The following is a 6000-nucleotide window of genomic DNA, read 5'->3' as shown; positions in this document are numbered from 1 at the left end:
CACGCCGCGTCATCCTATAGGCGGGATTGGTGACGCCGGCACGTTACTAAGACGTGTCGTGTCACCATGCAGATCACGTGGTATCCTCAGTGACGCGGTCACGCCGTTTTAGTGCGCCGCGCCCTGATAGGGGCGGAGTTATTGACGTGCCACGTCATCGTATTGGTATAATTGATAGTAAAGGTACATCCTCTCTAGATACCGCGTCATCTTAGAGGCGGAGTAGATGACGTGAATTCGTTGTATCGGCGGAGCAGTCCTATAACTTACTTATGACTTTATATGACGGCATCATTTCAAGGATCACGTAACCCACAATATCAAAAAACCTTCCATCACATCATCCTCGGGTCGTGTGTGTGTGTGTATGTATATATATATATATATATGTTTCTCTCATCCATTTCAAATGATAACTCCTTATAATTATAAACCTCTCTTCGATGCAACACAACATGCAGCCCCAGAATCAGCATTAATTAACAGAACAAGCTTACATTTCACTCTATTCCATCTCAGACCGCTACGGGTTATAATATACTCCTGTCATAAGGTGTAGGATATATTAGATGGTTTATGTATAATGATCTCGGCCTCTTTAAATAACACAATATAATATATTAAAAGGAGAAATAACACTTTCTTCTCCTGTTGTTTTTTCTCTACATCTTCGTTTAGGCCGTGGGGGACCAGCGCCCTCATCTTGTAAATCCCAAACCTCTCTCTTCTCTTGAGAAGGGAGGACTGACCTGATGGAGTCTTTTCTATCCGCGTGACTTCTAAGCCTGTGAAATCTCTATTGTGTTGCTGTGATTTAGGAATCCCTTTGTTACGTTGTTGCGATGTGGATTCCTAGTGCATTAATTGTGCGGCCGATGGATCCGAGTCCGCAGGGACATTCTAAGTAATCACGGATTTCGTCTTAATACAACACATTACATGATCTAAACTGACTTGGGTTTCTCTCTTGCCGTGCGGTATAAGTGCACAACACTTGCATCTCGATTTCCCACATTTAAAAGGTTCCTTTTATAGTGCTTAAAGTGACGCTACGGCCAGGGATTTGTCTTTTTTTTCATTTTTTTTATTTTGAATACGCTTTTGGGGACATGCTGGTGCCGCCGTCTCCTTTCTAGTCACGGGGACATGCTGGTGCCGCCGTCTCCTTTACGGGGACATGCTGGTGCCGCCGTCTCCTTTACGGGGACATGCTGGTGCCGCCGTCTCCTTTACGGGGACATGCTGGTGCCGCCGTCTCCTTTACGGGGACATGCTGGTGCCGCCGTCTCCTTTACGGGGACATGCTGGTGCCGCCGTCTCCTTTACGGGGACATGCTGGTGCCGCCGTCTCCTTTACGGGGACATGCTGGTGCCGCCGTCTCCTTTACGGGGACATGCTGGTGCCGCCGTCTCCTTTACGGGGACATGCTGGTGCCGCCGTCTCCTTTACGGGGACATGCTGGTGCCGCCGTCTCCTTTATAGTTACGGGGACATGCTGGTGCCGCCGTCTCCTTTATAGTTACGGGGACATGCTGGTGCCGCCGTCTCCTTTATAGTTACGGGGACATGCTGGTGCCGCCGTCTCCTTTATAGTTACGGGGACATGCTGGCGCCGCCGTCTCCTTTATAGTTACGGGGACATGCTGGCGCCGCCGTCTCCTTTATAGTTACGGGGACATGCTGGCGCCGCCGTCTCCTTTATAGTTACGGGGACATGCTGGTGCCGCCGTCTCCTTTATAGTTACGGGGACATGCTGGCGCCGCCGTCTCCTTTATAGTTATGGGGACATGCTGGTGCCACCGTCTCCTTTATAGTTACGGGGACATGCTGGTGCCGCCGTCTCCTTTATAGTTACGGGGACATGCTGGTGCCGCCGTCTCCTTTATAGTTACGGGGACATGCTGGTGCCGCCGTCTCCTTTATAGTTACGGGGACATGCTGGTGCCGCCGTCTCCTTTATAGTTACGGGGACATGCTGGCGCCGCCGTCTCCTTTATAGTTACGGGGACATGCTGGCGCCGCCGTCTCCTTTATAGTTACGGGGACATGCTGGCGCCGCCGTCTCCTTTATAGTTACGGGGACATGCTGGCGCCGCCGTCTCCTTTATAGTTACGGGGACATGCTGGCGCCGCCGTCTCCTTTATAGTTATGGGGACATGCTGGTGCCGCCGTCTCCTTTATAGTTACGGGGACATGCTGGTGCCGCCGTCTCCTTTATAGTTACGGGGACATGCTGGTGCCGCCGTCTCCTTTATAGTTACGGGGACATGCTGGTGCCGCCGTCTCCTTTATAGTTACGGGGACATGCTGGTGCCGCCGTCTCCTTTATAGTTACGGGGACATGCTGGCGCCGCCGTCTCCTTTATAGTTACGGGGACATGCTGGCGCCGCCGTCTCCTTTATAGTTACGGGGACATGCTGGCGCCGCCGTCTCCTTTATAGTTACGGGGACATGCTGGCGCCGCCGTCTCCTTTATAGTTACGGGGACATGCTGGCGCCGCCGTCTCCTTTATAGTTACGGGGACATGCTGGTGCCACCGTCTCCTTTATAGTTACGGGGACATGCTGGTGCCGCCGTCTCCTTTATAGTTACGGGGACATGCTGGTGCCGCCGTCTCCTTTATAGTTACGGGGACATGCTGGCGCCGCCGTCTCCTTTATAGTTACGGGGACATGCTGGCGCCGCCGTCTCCTTTATAGTTACGGGGACATGCTGGCGCCGCCGTCTCCTTTATAGTTATGGGGACATGCTGGTGCCACCGTCTCCTTTATAGTTATGGGGACATGCTGGTGCCACCGTCTCCTTTATAGTTATGGGGACATGCTGGTGCCACCGTCTCCTTTATAGTTATGGGGACATGCTGGTGCTACCGTCTCCTTTATAGTTATGGGGACATGCTGGTGCCACCGTCTCCTTTATAGTTACGGGGACATGCTGGTGCTACCATCTCCTTTATAGTTACGGGGACATGCTGGTGCCACCGTCTCCTTTATAGTTACGGGGACATGCTGGTGCCACCGTCTCCTTTATAGTTATGGGGACATGCTGGTGCCGCCGTCTCCTTTATAGTTTTGTTCTTCCAAAGTGTTAAAGTAGGGTTATCAGCTAGAGGGCTTTGTAAAAACGGGTCTTCTTTTAAAATATTCCAATGAGTTTGGAGAATTTTTCGAATTCTAGCATGCTGGATGTTCTATTTTGTTATGAATCTTGGTTGTTTCTGTGTGTGGTTCCTTCATTCTTCCGTTTCAGGGCCGTCTCATAGGCTTGTTCTACTAGCTGATCAGGAGGTTTCCTTTCTTTAAACTTCTTTTTTAACACGTCTGATTGAGTGACAAAATCTTCAGTTTTAGTGCAATTTCTGCCCAAACGGGTAAATTGCCCATAGGGGATGTTGTTTTTCCAGGCCTTGGCGTGGCAACTTGTGTACTTCAAGTAGCTGTTCGTGTCTGTTTTTTTAAAAAAAGGTCTTAGTGATGATTTTGTTCACTTAAGAGGCTTTTGAGCTCCTGCGATCTTCTGTAAAGTTTAGCCCCCAATGGTTGATGTTTAGATCTTCTTCCTTACCCTCCCAAATCAAAAAAATATTGTCAATATATCGACGGTAGAATTTAATGTTTTGCTCCTTTATCTTTTCTTCGAACGCGCCCAAATAAAGATTTGTGTAAACCGGCGCAGATTTAGTGCCCATTGCACTCCCTTTTTGCTGCAAGAAGAACTGATTTTTATAAGTGAAGTAATTGTTGTTTAATATAAACTTGATCGCTCTTCTGATTCTTCGGCATCAGCGTATCTTTCGTCCGCTGCTATGATCCCCTTTTCGTGTGGTATGTTCCTGTAGAGGGCAGTGACGTCGACAGTGCAGAATATGCAGCCCTTTTGCCATTCCACCTTTTTTAAGGCTTCCTAGAAGTCTCCTGTGTAGCGGCTGGAATGGAGGTGACTATCCTCTGGAGCTGAAGATCTACATATTCAAATAACGCAGAAGTGATAGAGCTGGCGCCCGCCATTATTGGGCGGCTGGTGGTTTTTTGGTTTTATGCACTTTGGGCAAGAAATAGAAATCTGGGGGATGCGGTTGTTTAATATTCATATTGTTCATTTCTTCTTTTGTCAGGCAGTTGGTTTTTTATTTCTCCTTTTAATATAATACATTGTTTCTATATAATCTCAGACTTGGTATATTATATTGTATTATCACACACCTTATGACAGCAGTATAGTATAACCCGTAGCGGTTTGAGATGGAATAGAGTGAAATGTAAGCCTGTTCTGTTACTTAAAGGGGTTGTCCCGAGGCAGCAAGTGGGTCTATACACTTCTGTATGGCCATATTAATGCACTTTGTAATGTACATTGTGCATTAATTATGAGCAAAACAGAAGTTATAAAAAGTTTTTTACTTACCTGCTCCGTTGCTAGCGTCCTCGTCTCCATGGTGCTGACTAATTTTTGGCCTCCGATGGCCAAATTAGCCGCGCTTGCGCAGTCCGGGTCTTCAGCAGTCTTCTATGGAGCCGCTCGTGCCAGAGAGCGGCTCCGTGTAGCTCCGCCCCGTCACGTGCCGATTCCAGCCAATCAGGAGGCTGGAATCGGCAGTGGACCGCACAGAAGAGCTGCGGTCCACGAAGACAGAGGATCCCGGCGGCCATCTTCAGCGGTAAGTATTGAAGTCACCGGAGCGCGGGGATTAAGGTAAGCGCTCCGGGGGGGGGGGGGGTTGAAAAAAAAAAAAAAACCCGTTTCGGCGCGGGACAACCCCTTTAATGCTGATTCTGGGGCTGCATGTTGTGTTGCATCGAAGAGAGGTTTATAATTATAAGGAGTTATCATTTGAAATGGATGAGAGAAACATATATATACACACACACACACGACCCGAGGATGATGTGATGGAAGGTTTTTTGATATTGTGGGTTACGTGATCCTTGAAATGATGCCATCATATAAAGTCATAAGTAAGTTATAGGACTGCTCCGCCGATACAACGAATTCACGTCATCTACTCCGCCTCTAAGATGACGCGGTATCTAGAGAGGATGTACCTTTACTATCAATTATACCAATACGATGACGTGGCACGTCAATAACTCCGCCCCTATCAGGGCGCGGCGCACTAAAACGGCGTGACCGCGTCACTGAGGATACCACGTGATCTGCATGGTGACACGACACGTCTTAGTAACGTGCCGGCGTCACCAATCCCGCCTACAGGATGACGCGGCGTGCTGAGACGGTGTGTCCACGTTATTAGCCACACCCCTTCTGTGATATGGCTCGTCGAAATGACTGGCTAATCACACTAACTCCACCCCTATGATGACACAGTCCTGCCTCCAAGATGGCGTCACCCATGAAATGTGCTCTATCAATCTTTCCATATAAATGTGAGTACATGCAGGTTTTTTTTATGTTGGCTTAAATAAAAGGTATTAATGTTTAAACCCCGAAGCGCGTTGCCTGTTTGTCATATTAAAAACTTTTGGATGGTACCCCAGCGGGTTGGAGTGTACTTACCTCTGATGTTGGAGTCCACACTTCAAGGAGGGGGCTTCTGAACCCCTCCCCCCCTCCTGCCCAGTAAGTGCCTTTCTTTGGTTCTTAGGACAAGTATTCTGCTCACACCATCACATGATCACGAAGCGCAGAGACGCTTTCTCTAATAGAATATTATTTGTATCTCTTTTTGAGGGGCTTTTCCCTATAAGGGAAGCCCTCCTTATGTCCTGCAGCTCTCCCGACACCTTGGGGATTGGATATATGTGAAGACCTTGTGGCGCATCCCTACGGTGTTCTCTAACATGCACAGCAGGAATATCAGTGCAGCGCAGATTCATCAGACGGCGTATTCATAGACACTGGGAGGGAAGGTGCAGCCGGTGAACCTCCGTAACTAAGAGCTGCTCTCTGCCCAAGCCCCATCAATAACTGCACCGTACATCCGCCGCCTCCCGGCAGCACATAGAGGTCACTCATAAGGGCCGTTTTACAAGGAATC

At 48.8% G+C, this 6000-nt stretch overlaps 1 protein-coding gene across 3 annotated transcripts in view; it reads right to left on the bottom strand.

Annotated features, from left to right (window-relative positions):
• LOC136588320 (uncharacterized) overlaps positions 1–6000 on the bottom strand; it is a 30815-nt gene that overhangs the window by 10420 nt on the left and 14395 nt on the right. The window lies entirely within an intron of this gene.

Source organism: Eleutherodactylus coqui, chromosome 13 (assembly GCF_035609145.1).
Source record: "Eleutherodactylus coqui strain aEleCoq1 chromosome 13, aEleCoq1.hap1, whole genome shotgun sequence".
Lineage (NCBI taxonomy): Eukaryota > Metazoa > Chordata > Amphibia > Anura > Eleutherodactylidae > Eleutherodactylus > Eleutherodactylus coqui.
Note: the sequence above shows the minus strand (reverse complement) of the source record. Positions and strands in the feature narration are given on the sequence as shown.